This window comes from Euwallacea fornicatus, chromosome 2, assembly GCF_040115645.1.
Source record: "Euwallacea fornicatus isolate EFF26 chromosome 2, ASM4011564v1, whole genome shotgun sequence".
NCBI classification, from domain to species: Eukaryota; Metazoa; Arthropoda; class Insecta; order Coleoptera; family Curculionidae; genus Euwallacea; species Euwallacea fornicatus.
Window position 1 is genome coordinate 750,835 of NC_089542.1, and position 16,502 is coordinate 767,336.

The window sequence follows — 16,502 nt, forward strand, 5'->3', positions numbered from 1 at the left end:
CTTATCCTGCAATAACTTTAATATTATTAGTCAAGGTTCCAGAAGCGAATTAATCATGGTCCAGGGGAAGTCACAACCAACACTAAATCGTAATACTTACATGTACGTATTTGTCGTTGTTCTTACCGTACATCCTGTCCGCCAGTTGGATATATCTCGTTTTAGTCGGACACCTTGATTTTCTCAATTCACCCTTCCTTGCCTCGAGTGGAACAGATGCGTTGCTCCTGCTGAAGCCAAATTTCGCCGGATTTTGAGATCCACATATAACTTGAAATAATACACTTCATACTAAAACTCTTACGAACATTCCTATCTCCAAATAAATCATTTGCGATAATATTTTTTCTGGTTACAAATATCGTTACGCTCGGTACATGTCGAATTCATCAACTATTGAATCATTATCTCCATAGTTGCTTTTACATACCATCCGACCATATTGCCGAGAAATAATGGAATATTCCGCTCAAAATAATCTCTAATTAAATCAAAATCATGTGGTGTCTACCAGATGCCTGGGTACTTCGCCTTGCCCCCTTCCACAGATCCCCCCTGGTCCACGCAAAAACTAACCACAATTAAAGGGAATGCGGGCTAAATCGGTTGCAGCAATCAGGTTTGTCCAATGGTAGAATCGTTCCCTCTAGATCCCAGACGGGTTATACACGAGAACGGTCCCAGAGGTACCCGACCTGACATACACATAAGGATTGTTTGTTAAAACTTTGCGTATTTTGCACAGACTTAACCGTAAAAAGCTCATATCGAAAATTTGAGGGTGTTGTGTTCGTTCTGGAGCAATTTTCAAAACTTCTTCCTCTTCCAAATTTGGTCCTCTCGGATGATTTTTTATTTCCAAATTTGAGAAAATACCAATGCGAATCAAGAACTTGTTGCGAGCGCATCAATTTCAGTTTCGATTTTGAGATTAAAAATGGTTTGATCTGCTATGTGTTACCGCTTTTCGAAGCATTTTTGTATTCACATGAGAAAAAATTATTACTTTTCACGGCTTCATTGCGATGTGCAGCTCCAAAACTCCCATGGACGAAAATAATACTTTCATGCGCGTATTTTAGCGTAAGTGTTGGACGAGTGCGTGCGGTTGGACATTTGATTATTTACTAGAGACGTTCTTAAATTTCTATAGCGAACACCTTTTCAAAGATCAAATCGCCGAAGAGGTCTGAAAGACGCCCAGGACGTAGACGTGGCGTTTCATGTGGAGAGAGCACTAAATCATCCTTAGTCTTCACAAGTATTTTTTCACACTTTTGACTACTCATACCCTCATGATCAGGAGGTAAATCAGGGTTTTGCGGTCTGATTTTCTGGAAAACGATTTAAGCCTTCCATCTTTTTAGACCCAAGAAGATCTGAGTTCTTCGACCAAATTGTTTCCTTATTGGCCTCAATCACGACCTTATCTCTCTCATTAAAATATACCAGGTTTCCGCGTTACCGTACTTATCATATCCAAGTTTTTTTCCAAGTTTTTGTACACAGGGACACTAATAAACATGATTTTCTACCGCAAGTTCTAACTGTAAATCTAGCATTGGTAACTGCGAGCCGGAGATGCGTTTAAATTTATTAATGGAGTGTTGTTATGCTCCATTAAAAGTTCTCTATAGCCTGATTCCCATCAAAAATGTTCTTAATGAACTGTTTACTGATATTAACTACTTTTTCGGAAAGCACCTTGGTTTGGTGATAATGAGGTGAGCAAGTTTTGATTATGATATCTTTATCACGTTAATGTTATAAATACAGTGGGTTGAAACACCGCGCAAATTATCAACCATTACTTTGGGTGCCCGAGACGTGTAAAGATATCTTATAAAAGCGATCAATTATCGTTTGAGAAGATTTATCTTTTAACAACAGTGTTTCGATCCAATTTGAGACGTAGTCTACTAAATATGGTTTATGCCCAAACACGAACGTATCCGCGCTCACCATACTTGATCTTAGTTTCGATGCTGAATATGGCATCAGTGTTTTTTTAAAGAGTACCTGATCTTCGCAAATATACTGCATTATCCAATATAGTTTTTAGCTTGGATCATTGCGTGTTCGTCACTGTACAGGGCGATTCCGGATTTGGAATTACCCCCTTTCGCCGACGAACAGGGCTTCAAAAAATAAGTTTTTTTTTCCTTTGGCACTTTTTCAAAATGTCAACATCGACGGAGGTGCAGGGTGTCAAAGTTTCATTTAAATAAATTAAAGTTTATTAATAATTGCCAAACCGCTTGAGATAATTAAACAAAATTTGTAAGCGTCAGTGATGGTCACAGTGCATCGAAACTGTCACTTCGATGGTATTCACCAGAAAACATGGTAAGCAATTTTTTAATTTTGGCTGAATTCCTAAATGACAACTAAACTTCTTTTAAAAAATATGAAAATCAGAATCGAAATTTATAAATTCAACAAAACAACTTTTCTTTTGAGAAAAATCAGTTTTTTTCAAAAATATTAAACAACTTTTTTATACGTGCGCCACTGGTAAACCCAAAAAGAATTTTATTTATTGAAGACTTTCCCTCCCACGTGGCTGTCGACACCAACAAAACTTTGTTTAATTATCTCGAGCGGTTTGGCAAATTAAATAAATTTTTATTTTTCTACATAAGCCCTTGACACCCTCTGCCTCCGCCGATTCATATTTCGAAAAAGCGCCACAGGAAAAAAAAAATTACCTTTTGAAGCTCTATTCGCTGGCGAAAGGATAACTCCAATTAGAATCACCCTGTATACGAGCCGTAGGCATCAAATCAATTCAAGGTCAACGCAACATACGACCAGTGATGTCTCAACAATATTGTGTTTTTCGATTGAATTAACAAAGGCGGGCAAATAATAAGGAAATTAACCAATTATTTTTTAGAAAAATAAAATAAAAATCGCGAATATTGTTTATTGCTATAAGGAAATGCAGTGAAACCATGAACTTATATCGTCATGCCGCTGATCGTGCTAGAATTGTAACAAGCACCCAACGCAAAGATGTACGTCCATACCGCCATCTTTATTCAACCCGTGTACACTCGCATTATTAATACTGACCCGTTGGTCTACTCTGTAAAAGATATACATATTATATCTCTTTCTCTGTTATTTGAACGTTACGTTCCCTCCACACACCCCAAGCACGTACGTGTTACCTAATTCGATACATACACAAATATCCAAACTGTCGACTATGTGTACGTATGTCCTGCAATTAAACTTGCTATCAGACCAACCGAACAATTTACGAGCATTATGAGTGTTTTACCAGTACCAGCGAGGCCTTCATGCGCTATAACCCAATAACCATTACTAGACGAGCTTCTGGTCGCATGATTCTATTATATTATTCAAAAACATCATGCCAGTTTCGCAAATATTGAATCTTCGGAAGTGTGAACTGGTTTGAATGCTGATTTAATCTCCACCAATCAGTGGAATAAAAATCATCGATCTCCATCAATCCAATCTCCTTTAGAGTGGTTCCCAGACAAATTCGATCCCGCGCGTTTCCTTCTTCAGTAGCATTTTCACCTTGATCAGGAGAGGATATCTGCAAACCAGATGCTTTTGCCTGGAACCCAGTACATGTATATTTAGCGTATACCGTAAAAGCTTTAAATTAAATTGTTGCCAACATATCAGGTGAACCAATCTCGCTAGGTTGTTTTTTCGTTATCGAAACGAGAGGCTTACGATCAGACAGCATATCTGAGCCGAATTTGTAAATTAAGTCATGAAGCTCTTGTGCTGTCAAAAGTTACAAGTTCTCTGTGTTTGACCGTAAGGCACTTTATGATCGTTTACAGTAAGTGAAGCACTACCGAGGAGGTCGAGAACATTGGCCGAGCCTTCAAAGTAAGCAGCATCCAAGGCCGTTCCTTGAAGCATCATGTTCTAAATTAGGTTCTTTTTCATGATTAAAAGGAACAAGACTTAGCGCTTCACTAATCATTTATTTCCGTTTATCAAAATTGATTTGACGTCTGGGTAATCAGGCATTATCTTCTGAAAGCTTTCACAATGGCTGCGTTAATTCAGACGAGCTTTCTATCCATACCGCCCACCATAGTTTAATGAACCTACGATTCGTTACACTATTTTTCGGCGATTTTTATTTTTCTGTCTCAACTGAGTTTGCACCTGTCCCATCTCGGATCAATTCGCATACCACCATGGGAAAAAATTGGAAGTTTAACAATTTCCCCTAATCGCCACATCATGCTCCTCTTGCGATGCACCTGATACTGGTGATATCACCATCATCAAAGATATTTCTGGTATCTTCGTAAATAAACCCTTAGGAACGAGTTGCGAAAAGGGTGAAGGAACGACATTTCTAAACGTTGGTTTATTGCAGATAAAATCAAGTACGGTGAGCAAGCCTCTGCCCCCTTGCCGAACGATTTTGAGGCAATTTTCCCTAGAGTAGGAGCTGGACAAGGGATGCAGTCTCATTTTCCTATCATCATATAGTATCATTATATTAAGTTTGATTATAGCCTTGTGTTCAACAGGCCTACGCAATTCGCTCTTTAAAGACTCACGATTAGTATGAATTAACCTTACTAATGGCCCCTGTTTCAATTTTATCGACGATTATTACGTTCATTTATCTTTTTGCTGGTATTATAATTATTTCGTCGCTTCTTCACGTTTAATTTGCCACAAGCCGCTCCTCCTACTTGACGTCACCTAATAAGTTCCCTGGGGTTCCCTCGGAACCCTCCAGTATACACGGGATATATTGCAATTAATCACATTCCAGGAGGTGATTCCCCTTCGCAATTTCGTGAAGAAAGGTTTACTCGTGTCCTAACTTGCTTCGCTATCGAGATACACAGGGTGTGCGTTTTGATTTAAAACTTTGTTTTTCAGTTAATTATGCCGTATCACCGAGTTGGTATTAAGAAAGCTCGGAAAAACTTGTGACTTTTTTTTACGATAAAGCTCCGGCGAGAACTTTACGGCGAAGTCGCCGGAATTATTATTTTAAATAAAATTACGCCAACAGAAGCCCTTTACCGCTGCCGAAAGCTTAGCAAGTTTCATCAAAATCGCTAATAAGACTTTAGCTTAACTAACAGTAAATCGATGTTACGTCGAAACTGTGATACCCTGTATCTCGAAGATAAGGCGAGTTACGACTTACGTTTATGGGAACGTTTCTTCACCAAATCAATTACGAAACATCCTACACATAGTTACTAATTATTATTTTCACTTTTAAAAAATTTCTTAGGTTAATTAAGCCTAATCGTCTTAAACAAAGACTTCCTGCATGTAAAACAGCGAGCCACGCCCTCGCTCTAAACAAATTAACTTACCTTTGTTTTATAAAAACGACCTTTAATCAAAATCAATGTCTGGTAATGATGAGAATGATGACTGGTCGAAAAGCGCTATCTCCAACTCTCAAATAAGTCGCATTCTTGGGCTGCGGTTGTACCACCGAAGGGTACGATGCAAATCGATGGGTCTTTTGGACTCTTTTCGAGAGGACACGAGATGCTTGACCCCTGCGATATTCTCGTTCAAAACGTTGGCATTTGCTCTTGTCTGTCCAGTTTGGCTGCATTTCTTGACCCAGATTTATTTTGAAAAGATGGGCGTCTGAAGGTACGGGAGTGTGAAGAACGGCCTCGGGGAAGAACCAGCCGGTCGAGAGATAAACTTAATATATTATGTACATATAAATGTATCTTCGATCGAACCTCCAAATCAATTGGACTTTGCGAGCTTAAAAAAAAATGGCACATTGCTGGATGAGCTGGTGACGAATGCAATCATCCCCGATGGAGAAATTTTCCTGTGGAAATGATGCTCATTATCCGCAAGTATATTATTAAAAATTGTCCGCGTCTAGGCTAGCCTGCTTTCTGCAAATTAGCTAAAAATCCCATTTAAATAGCCCCATTGCATAAATGCATAAATCTAAATAAATCTCAACTAAATCAACTTCTCTTGATTTAGCAGAGGCTTTCTTGTCTCCTGGTTTACTTTTAGGGCCTCATTTACTTACACACAATTCAATTTGAGCAAAATTTCTACTCGATTTGGCTTTCGATCATCACATAATTAGCAACAAAAAGGTTTCACTATTGCTACCCCTTCAAATTCAAGGCCTATTGAAACTTTTCGGGCCTACTAAATACGGCGGCGGCCGTTATGCATGCGGAAATGTTATTCTTTTTCTGAAGCATATATATATATATATATATATATATGTATGTATGTACGTATGAACATTTTTCTGTACTACTTTCACTTTCCTTCACGATTCAGGAAAGCATTTCCTGAATTTGCCCAAGTTTGTCTAGACCATGCTGCAGTGGAGCGTCATACATAGCTCCTCCATTAGGCAATTTAATGACACAAAAGGGCAATGCGGCCCAGATTTCTGTTGACGCAATATCCAGCTTTTGTAAGCTTTGTTAAAAAAAATTTTCATTTTGCAGTTACGTCTAAAATTGCGGGATCTAAGACAATCTTTGTCAAAGGCAGTAATTTTACTTGTGTTTCTCAGCTGATCATAAACTCAATTGCTGACCACAGCGCACACATGCTGTTAACTGTGATGGAATGTATGTCGTATCACACTCCATTAATACCAAACACATAGTACCTGAAGCGCGTTAATGAATCGTGAAGGAAGGTGAAAGTAGTGGAAAACGTTTTCATTGAATGCGCTACCGGAAAGTGCGCCCCACAGACGTAAACAGAAGCGGAAGAAAATCAAATTTGATTCGATGGCTCTTGTAGGCAAAAAAGTTCTGGAGGTTCTTTTCCTCTTGACCGTATTTGCTCAGTAGAAATGTAGAGAAAACTGTAATGAGGAACTTGGCTGTTTCGATTCAAGAAAATGCGTCACCTGGCCAATGTATCTACCCAAGGATACTCCAACAATGCATTAATATTTACTTTAACCATTTGCTTTTAGCTGTGTGGGATGAAAGTTGGCATTGGAACCAGGAAAATTTATATTTCCGATGATTATCACACATTCCTTATTAACCGTAACTTGGCAACGATCCTACCTGGTGCTGTTGCACTTCCAAGGGCATCGAGCCTCTCGCACCGTAAGTGTTGGGAAACAATTAATTTTGTAATTTTTTTAAATCGATAATCATTCACTGAAGCAAAATTAATTGAACACGTTATCGGGGAGATCCGTGAGGTATTCGTTAAATAGCGATGTAAACAAACCACCACCAGTTCTGTCGCCTCACATCAAAGACTCTTGTTACGTGTTTTTTACAGTAACTGACTCTTACGTTAAGCTCTGCATCAATCACATACTAGTTAATATTCCATTTTTCAGAAGAGTTTAGTATTCCTATAGTATAATGGTATGTTACTAGGAGTAAATAATGCCTAAATAGCGTTCTTTAGTATCGTTCGCACAGGTAGTCATACAAGTTTTCCCTTTACTCCTTCGTATTGACGGTACATATTGACTTGTAATTTTCAACTTTTGATACTGACTTTTGTTAACGCACACAACAGTGTTCCTCAAGGCCGATCGTCCCGATTTTCCTGGCGGTGTCCACGTACAAAAGAGTACCTGGTCACAGAAGGCTTTGTCCATCAAGACCCATGCAGGTTCCCTGCGCCAGGAGATTAACAGCTGGAGTCGTTTTGATTTTATAATCAGTTTGATTATTTGCGGGATGCCCCCCGCGGGGGACTACATCATGATTTTCTGGTTGGTCAATCGCACGAAGACGGTTGACTCGGTTCTTCTTTGATTTTTCAGGGAAGCATATTTACCGGGTAGACCCTGACAGCAACGGAAGCCTTAACTTTGAAATTAACTAAAAAAGATTACTTTTACTACAAACAGAGCCAATTAAACTCGCCACTGACGATATCCAGACGGCCATTGGTAAAATGAGAGCGTTAAATAGCAATATAAGCAAAGTGCCACTGGGGAGTTGATTACTCTTTTTTCAAGTTATATCAGAACCCCTCGTCAGTGCTTTCAGAGCGGTCCAATCGAGTCGTCTTAAGCCATATGCTTTTAAACCTCGTCTCAATCGTAACAAGTCAGGACACGTTAACCCCGAGCGAACTTTGTTACGTTCCAAGTCAACAAACCGAAAACGGCGCACTATGTAAAAAAAGGACACGACACTGACCTGTGGTGGGCTGCGCCCCTAAAAAGGCCAATTGTCAAATGTTAATTGTTGCAAACCTGTCGGTTAACCGTAACTACTAGAAAGGGACGCCAGTTGAAGATTGCGGATTTGTTCGCTGAAACATCGAGTGCCGTTTACCTCCCTACAAACGGGTTAGCTTTCAATTTATGGCAAAACTGTGCTTACCGGTAAGGTGCGAAAGTGCGTCTATTCAAGTCTGTTTCGACCTAGCACAAAGTGGCCAGTTCGAACTAGTCTGGATAATAAGTAGAGGCGAGATGGAACGTGATGGTGTTGCCATATCAGTTGTTCGAAAGCACTTGCCTAGGCAGAAACGAAAGTGAAACCCTTCACGAAACCGTTTCGGGGAGTGTTTATGTTGGGTCTGGCAAAGAGCCCGATGTTTTTTAAGGTTCTGTAAGCACCTTCGACGTTAATGACCGCAATAAATTCTGTGATTTATCGACAAAGTTTAGAAAACGTTTAGGAATATGATTATTCCGGGCGAGCGCGGTGCGCCTCTGTTAAAACAACATAAATCCTAAAGGGTAACCATTGTCGTCGATTTTCCGTGAGGAGATCCCGAACAGTCGATTTGCTGGAAAATGAAATTTTTGAAGTAAATAATCACTCTCTTCATTTGATAGTTTCGTTATCCCAGCGAAACCAACATTAAAAAAAATAATAACAAAAAAAATAATAATAAAAAATAAAAAATAAAAAAAAAATAAAAAAAAAATAAAAAAAAAGTGGTAACGATAAACTTGAGCGGATTTTAGAGCGCTTAATCACAGACAGAGGTGCAAACTTTATACGCAGATAAAACAGATAAAAGAGTGAAGCAATTGTTTCAGTCATTAAATATTGACCATCGCTTAGTGGGCAACAGGGACTTCCAGAGAGAACGGTCAAGTTGATCGATACCATGCCACTTTTAATCCTGTGTTGTCGACAGAGACAAATAAGGAGTCAGATTGGACGAGCGCCGCTCCTAAAATTCAACTTACCTTAAATCAGAACTTAATGATATGATCATTAAGATTAATGAAATGCATGCGACACGTTACACCATCAAAATGCGCTTGCAATGTTTCTCATTTCTCAACGCCAGAGCTGCGAAATTGGAGCATAAATTTACAGGTCCCTATAAAATGGGAGAAATCTTAATAGGGGACTCATTCAAGGTCGTGAATAAGTGGTTCCAGCCTGGTCCTTCGGTAATTACCGAAGTTCGCCTAAAATTGTGATCAGGAGGGTGGGAAGATGATGGAGTTGAGCTTTGGCTCTCAAGTGGGTGAATTTTGAATAATGCACTTTCCTGTTTTCAAGGGTGTCCCGCGTCCGCGTTTGGGAAGTTTTGGATTGGTCGATTTGTGTAAAAAATCAATTAAAAAATGCTGGGAGAGTATTGCTGATTGGAGGAATAAGAAACGCGGACAGCAGGACAGATCGAAAGTGTCGGGCGGGCGCCGTTAAAATTTTGGGAGTCGAGAAAAATAAAAAAATCTCGAAGAAAATTGTCCATTCAAGGAGCATTAGCGCGAAAAGGTTTGGGCGATTTTCAATTTCTCCCAAAGGTGCAGGGCCAAAGCCCTTGGTTAGAAAGAGTCTGAGTGCCGTTTCCAGAATTTGGGTGAGATATCACTGGACACGGGGCAGCAGTGGATAGAAATAAGAGAGAAGTTGAAATAAGCGGATTAATCGATCATTTATGTGCAGAGAAAAGTAAAGATCAGACACGAGCTTGAATTTTTTTTATTTCAACAAAAAATGTATGCAAAAGTTCACTTAATACTTGTTACGAATAAGTTGTAATGATTTTAATTAAAATTGGTTGAAGTCGCAAAGTTAAATTTTCGGTTTTACTGTTAAAATTTTATTAAATTTTTAATTTCTCATTAAGAATTAATTGAGGTTGGAGCAATTTTTCTATGGTATAATTTCAACTTAAGAATTTTCGTTGATTATTTATTTATGGATTGTCAATTTTTTCCTTTAAATTGATTGGGTCTTCCACCAAATTATGGCCTCACGCACGATCACGAGTTGTTGATTGCACACTGATTTTAGCTAAAAGTAACTAAGAACAACTGTCCAGAAAACAGTTTCCAGAACCTAAGAAAAATTATTATAAAAGCGAATAATGACTAGTAATAAAGTGTGTGAAACGTGAATATGTAAAATACGTGAAATATTCGAAAATCTCCTCTTCGAAATCGGTGAGAAATTTTTCACATATTTCAAATACTCGCACTCCACGCTCTTTAGTTCTTACGTTTTAGTTTTTACGGTGTATTCTTCGAAAATATGTATGAATCAATAAACAAAACACATAAATATAAGGAGAAGTGCCAAACTCGTCTAGACGTTTCAATGCCCTTCTTTTGGATTCATATGCGAACACTTGAATATTATAATCGGGATCATCTGGCACAAATAACTGGATTGCGGCAAGATTGATTTTTGAATAAATAATGTATCGCCTATCTGTAGTAACAAATTTTTATACCGTATTGGGAATTTTGATTACTAGATTTTCAAAGTAGGATATTAAGTCAGTTTGGATAGACCTGGATCGCAAGGATTAACGATTGCCGTGGGTCATTTTCAAATCAATTATGTTATTATATTTCAATTATTGTAATATTTAAAAGATCTTGTTTCTTTAATCTAAAACTGTCACGCTCAAAACTTATAATGGTTAAAAATGGAAATATGCCCATATACCGCCACTATCTATAACATTCTATATTACATCATTAGAATTAATAGACACTTTTATATAGACGTCAAGAAATGTTATATATATAGATATACGGGAATTGAAAATTCTAATATTGTTTTCGTAGTCACCATCCATGCGTCATAAAAATCATTTTATGGACGCAGCAGTATGCTGTAGTCGTCAATTATGGTGCTTGTGTAATAAAAAATATGTTTTGCAAAATATGGCTTTACGAATTCAATATTCAAATTAAAACCATTTAAATTCTCTAAAATGTTATTTATTTATGTAAACGTTGAAGGTGCGACAATATCGCTGATCTTGGTTGAGAATAATCCTTCCGGAAATGTTAATTCCAGAACAAACTCTGAACAAGACAACGAGGATGAGGAAGAGGGGGCAGACCCCCATAGAGCTTTTCCCATGTGTAGGATGCAGCCATATACATACGCCATCGAATCCTGTCCATTTGATGAAGAGCTAAATTAACCCATTGAAGAGTATCCCATTAGTTTTTGTTGGGCAATAGGATTGGAGGTCATTTGAAATTTCGTCCACCTGATTGATAGATAATCCGTTCATGTGTATCCGACTTTGCGTCAACAACTCACAAGCAGGAACATTCGCACAATCACTGACCTCAAGGATGGGAACATCACGCGTCTGGAGATTCCCACGATCGGTTCAGAGCTGTAGCACGCACCCTTCAAGCGTCAAATTTGTCCAAACGCTTTGGCCCCTCGTGGGAGCGAACCCCCACGTGTTCTAGAACTTAAAGGAGACGAGTTTTATTGTTTGTCCTGGAGAGAGTATCCAGGATGCCTCTACATTCTAGGAATAGTTCAACCTGCGGAATAACGCATTTCGAGAAATGCGAGCCCACCGAGTAAGGCAAACGCGCTTCATGAACTGAAATTTTTTTCCAGTTGTTTTCTCTCGATAATTTGTTTTTTGCGTATAAAAAAAGGTATGCGATTATAGAATGTTTTTTTGAAAATTCGCCTTTTTGCAATGAAAACTTTTCAACACGGGAATGGATTTATGAGAGGGGGAGATCGATGGTAAATTTTTATACCACAAAATATCTTGGGAGGCATTTTCCATGACACTTCCTAGCTATGGAAATGCTTTGGCAATACCTGGGAAATTCTCTAAATACCTCGAAATATTTTGAATATCTCGAACGTTTACACCGAGATATCTCAACAATTCGTCCTTCGAATATGTATAAGAATTGCTAGTAAAAGTGAATTAGTTATAGAAGCATGAAGAAAATTTAATGTAACACTGCTATACGTCACATTTCTTGAGATATAATCTCTGCTGTATATCAATGTTCCCATCGATTATTTTGTGGAAGTTTCCTGTAAGGTACCTTTGGTCATTATCTGGGAATGCATTTAGATGCGGTTTTACGCTTTCTAGACAACGCGGAAAAAAATATTCTTATACTCCAGATATGAAAAAAAGACTGACGGCAACTTTTTGATATATTGTTACGACGAGCGGTTGGTCCCCGCAGGCAAAAGCAGAGGAAAAAAGTGACCCTCGTGGCGCTGGCTCGACGTGTGATTTATTACTTCTTTTTATCTGCGCAGAACGATCTGAAATATTTATTAAATGTTAATGTTTGCCTGTTGCTGAGCTAATTATCAAGTCTTCCTCTCATCAAATTTTAGCTATACATAGAGGACCTAAAATCCGCTTATCTACCGCCATTATCGTAAAAAAACAATTTTTTTTGGGGGAACTTAGTTTTTTTTTCAATTTGGAACATAGTTTGACGATTTAATCTCCCCGTTATACCGGACGTTTCTCTTCCCCGCGTTAAGATCGCGTTTAGCAACCAATTATCGCAGCACATTACGAAGTCACACTTAATAAAATTTATTAAAAGACATAATTAAGAATTCCAGTATTTACAAATATTAAAGTGCTAAAAGGGGAACTAATTAAATTATCATTTTTAACAAAGCGCAGAATACGTTTAGAATGGATTAATGCTCCACGGGTACAGGTAATGATGTGAGAACAAGTAGTTTTTCGCTTTGTAATAATTTAAAGTGGTACCTGAAATCGATATTTTATTGTGAATATTAGCAAGTGTACGATCTCGCGTTCGTCTCGACGTACCTATGAACTCTGCGACCAAAAGGGCAAGCTGCTAAAACTTAAAAATCTTAATTAAGAGAAAACTGTATGGCTCCGTTCGTGAGCTTTTGTGTACCGATAACGGCGTATCAGCCTTATGAATCGAGAAAGAGTATAAAAAGGACTCCTCCGAGGGCGTTGTCTTTGTTGTACCAAGGTGGTACCGCATTATTAATCTTTCACCTTATCTTTGGCGAGATGTCGCCAATGATGAATATGTTTGGTTTTCGTTATAAGTATTTGCGAGAAAAAGACAGATTAGTACTGATTTAATCTTACCAATATCGTGGTGGTACGTTACGCCATTCGAGCTTTAAGATTCTATCTATACATATAGTAATTTCTTTCTTCGACCTAGTTCTCAAACCACATACATAATAACTACATAGAGCGCACTGCCATCTAGAGTATTCTGTTCCACTTTTATTCGAGAATTCGTCGGTACGATAGTAGTACTGGTCGGTTTAATATTACAAGCGAATAAAGTGGAATAAAACCAACCTGAACTAACCTATAATGATATATCTCATATTGAGGAAAGAAATAGTTTTCCGTTTTTAAGACCTTTACAGTGAAATTTATGTAGTTTAATGAAGTGGTCCCACGTAGTACCATCATCATTGCCCCATTAAAATTGCATCTACTTTATTGCCTGGAACTCTTCAGAAGAATATTTTTTAATCTTATATGATTTCTTATACACTCATTATAAACATAAATTAAGTTATTAACCTTTCGATACTACCATTTTCGTCTGGTACTGTGTAATTATATTGAACATGAACATTATCATTCCCCTTTGTGATTATTTTGCGTTAATAAGCAATTTTGGCTGAGTAGAATTCGCTCCAAGCTACGACGGTGCTACTTGCTTATGTCACGATTCTTTTGCTGATTTGTCGAATGTTGTGCGAACCTTATCTGATTACAGGTTTGAAGGATACATCATGAGAGTATCATTCTGATATGCAGTCTTCCCTGCAGAGCCCTTCGGTCGATAATGGCGATACGCCCGTAAGAAAGATACGAACGTTTGACATTGTACCATAAAAAAAACATCCTTACGGCACTTCCGGTTTTACCGGAGCTTTACATGGACTTCTGCATTTATTTTTTGTACTTTTGAATTTATCTCGCGATGAGAATAACAATTTTCAATCGTTTCTAAAACGTCGTCATTCAAAAATGACAAACTCGCCCTGCGCAGGGCGAGAACGTCTTAGCAGTCAGAACAGTTTTAACTTTCCAAGCTGAATGCTTAACTTAAACATCTGTAATTTTTCTGCTATTTGCAACGTTTTTTTTTACAAATTAAACACAGATTAATAAGAATTCATCTCAATTAGATTTTAACGATGGTTTAATGATGACTCGTTCGCATTTGGATTAATCTTAAAAAATCCAAATGGAAACGTAAAGCGCGGTCCCGTTTAATGTAAATTGTTTGGAACTTGGAAACTGCGGCGCTACGAGGGAAAAAATTGCAATTTTCCCACATGAAGTTTCTAAAAAGGCTTGGAAACTAGAATGGAGCGTGCTACACGAAATGGCGCCCACTAAAAATGGTTCACTCATCGAACAAACTCAAAAAAGCGAAAATATACCGGGTATTAAATTTAAGTTAGCAAATTAATATCGGCTTTCGGGATAACCGGTATCTTGAAATTATTTTAGTTGAATGACCACTTCGATGGCCACCGACCCGGTGCTCGACAGATGGCTGATTTTAACGCGATAACAAAATTTCGGATTTTTTCTATTTACCGATTTGCAATACCCGACCCAGGGGACTCTTAAACGATCACCCTGTATTCAACGTGTGACGACCCAAGCGTACTTCTAATAAATCTTTTTGGTGACAGTAATGTTGTGCTTGGTCAGTACTGCGCGTGCTGCCCTGACAACCTACCTGCTTTGGAATGGCGCATCTACGACTGTTGGCAGATTCATCGATTTTAATTTCCACCATATTCGTACTACTGCTACACGCTATAAATATTAATCGATTCGGTACTATATACTTGAGCTTACGGCGAAGGCTTCAGTAGGTAGTACTCCCTACTGGAATATACATACAAATCCTGGAACATGAGCTGAAATGAACCCACACACACTTATTTCAACAAGCTTTTCAAGTTCTTGTTAGCTTTTTTTTTAACGTAGTTTAATGTGAGGTTTAAACTTTTTGTAAGTTTTCGTGTAGAAGGGCGAATCATCCCTCAGAAATCCCTTGGATTGACGATGTTCTAATAGAGTAATTTTTAAATTTGATGATGTCTACGCACTGGTCAGCCGTCGCTGACCTTGGGTTAGTACAATGTGATTGTTGATTTTAAACGATTTCAAATATTTTTAAAGTGAAAATTTATTTTACCAAATACTTTACACGATTTCGATATTATGTTACCTCACAACTGAATAGAGCAGCGGGGCAGTATCAAATTAGTCAACGCCATAACAGCTCCTGACTATTGCCAAGAATCATTTTACAAAAACTTATTTTCTAGAGCGCTCCTCGGGAAAGACCGGAAACGTAATGTAATGGAGTGTATTCTAAGATTCACGCTCGATAGCTTTTATTACCCTGTAGGGATTAATAAGCCTTGTCAAGTGTTTAAAAGCAGATGGAAAAATCTTACATTCTGATAAACCCGTTGACTTTACAATATAATCTAGATTCTAGATTTAGTATCAGAACCTAATTACATAATGAGAATTAACGTGGCGGTAGCGCCACTGGCGCCGTACTTAACGATCCTGATTTTGTTTCAAATTTAAGGAAAACAGCGTGGAAGCTACTCCCGTCAAAAGTACTCCTACGAGTATTACTGAGAGCAGGACTGAGTCTGGCAGCGCCATCCAGAAACTGACACTCGCATCCTTCCATAACTGCCTACATGTTTGCATGGCAATTACTAAACCGAACATTTAATGTGGATCAGATCAGTCCAAGTTAAGGTCAAAAACGCACTTGCGCAGTTAAGCTGCGAGTACGTACCACAATCCTTCATCGAGCCTCAGTAATACTTACGTTTCTTCCGCGGTTTTTTCCCTTCGCTTGAACCATTAATCTGTGCCCTACCACAATATCTTATCAATTTCGTTTCTATTCCCGAGTACCTCGCAGGCCCAATTGTACAAGAATGGCTTAAGCTGCGCTCAACTTAAGCTTTAGCTCGTTTCAATGCTGCCAATGAGAATAACGTCGCTCCCACAAATTAAGTTCATTCGACAGCAACAGTTTCCTTATGGGATTGCTACAATGAAGCAAAGCTAATAATTTGAGCTTTGCTTAAGCGGCACTTGTACAATCAGGACTTGACATACGAACATATGTTATTAGGCTAAGCCACGGTTGCTGAGGAAACGTGACGTTTCTTTCGGTCTTAATAGATCCAAGCTTAATTATTTCAATCTTAATTAGGGTATTTTCATTATTGAATGTTGCTCAAATTAATTGAGTCGCAAGT

At 38.2% G+C, this 16,502-nt stretch overlaps 1 protein-coding gene and 1 long non-coding RNA gene across 5 annotated transcripts in view; one reads left to right on the forward strand and one right to left on the reverse strand.

Annotated features, from left to right (window-relative positions):
- LOC136349583 (protein doublesex-like) overlaps positions 1-16,502 on the forward strand; it is an 89,817-nt gene that overhangs the window by 17,980 nt on the left and 55,335 nt on the right. The gene's annotated exons all lie outside the window — the stretch shown is intronic.
- The window catches only part of LOC136349595 (uncharacterized), a 53,028-nt gene continuing 47,717 nt past the window's right edge, over positions 11,192-16,502 (reverse strand). The window contains exon 4 of the long non-coding RNA XR_010733843.1: positions 11,192-11,652. This is a non-coding gene — a long non-coding RNA (uncharacterized lncRNA). The remainder of the gene's footprint in view (positions 11,653-16,502) is intronic.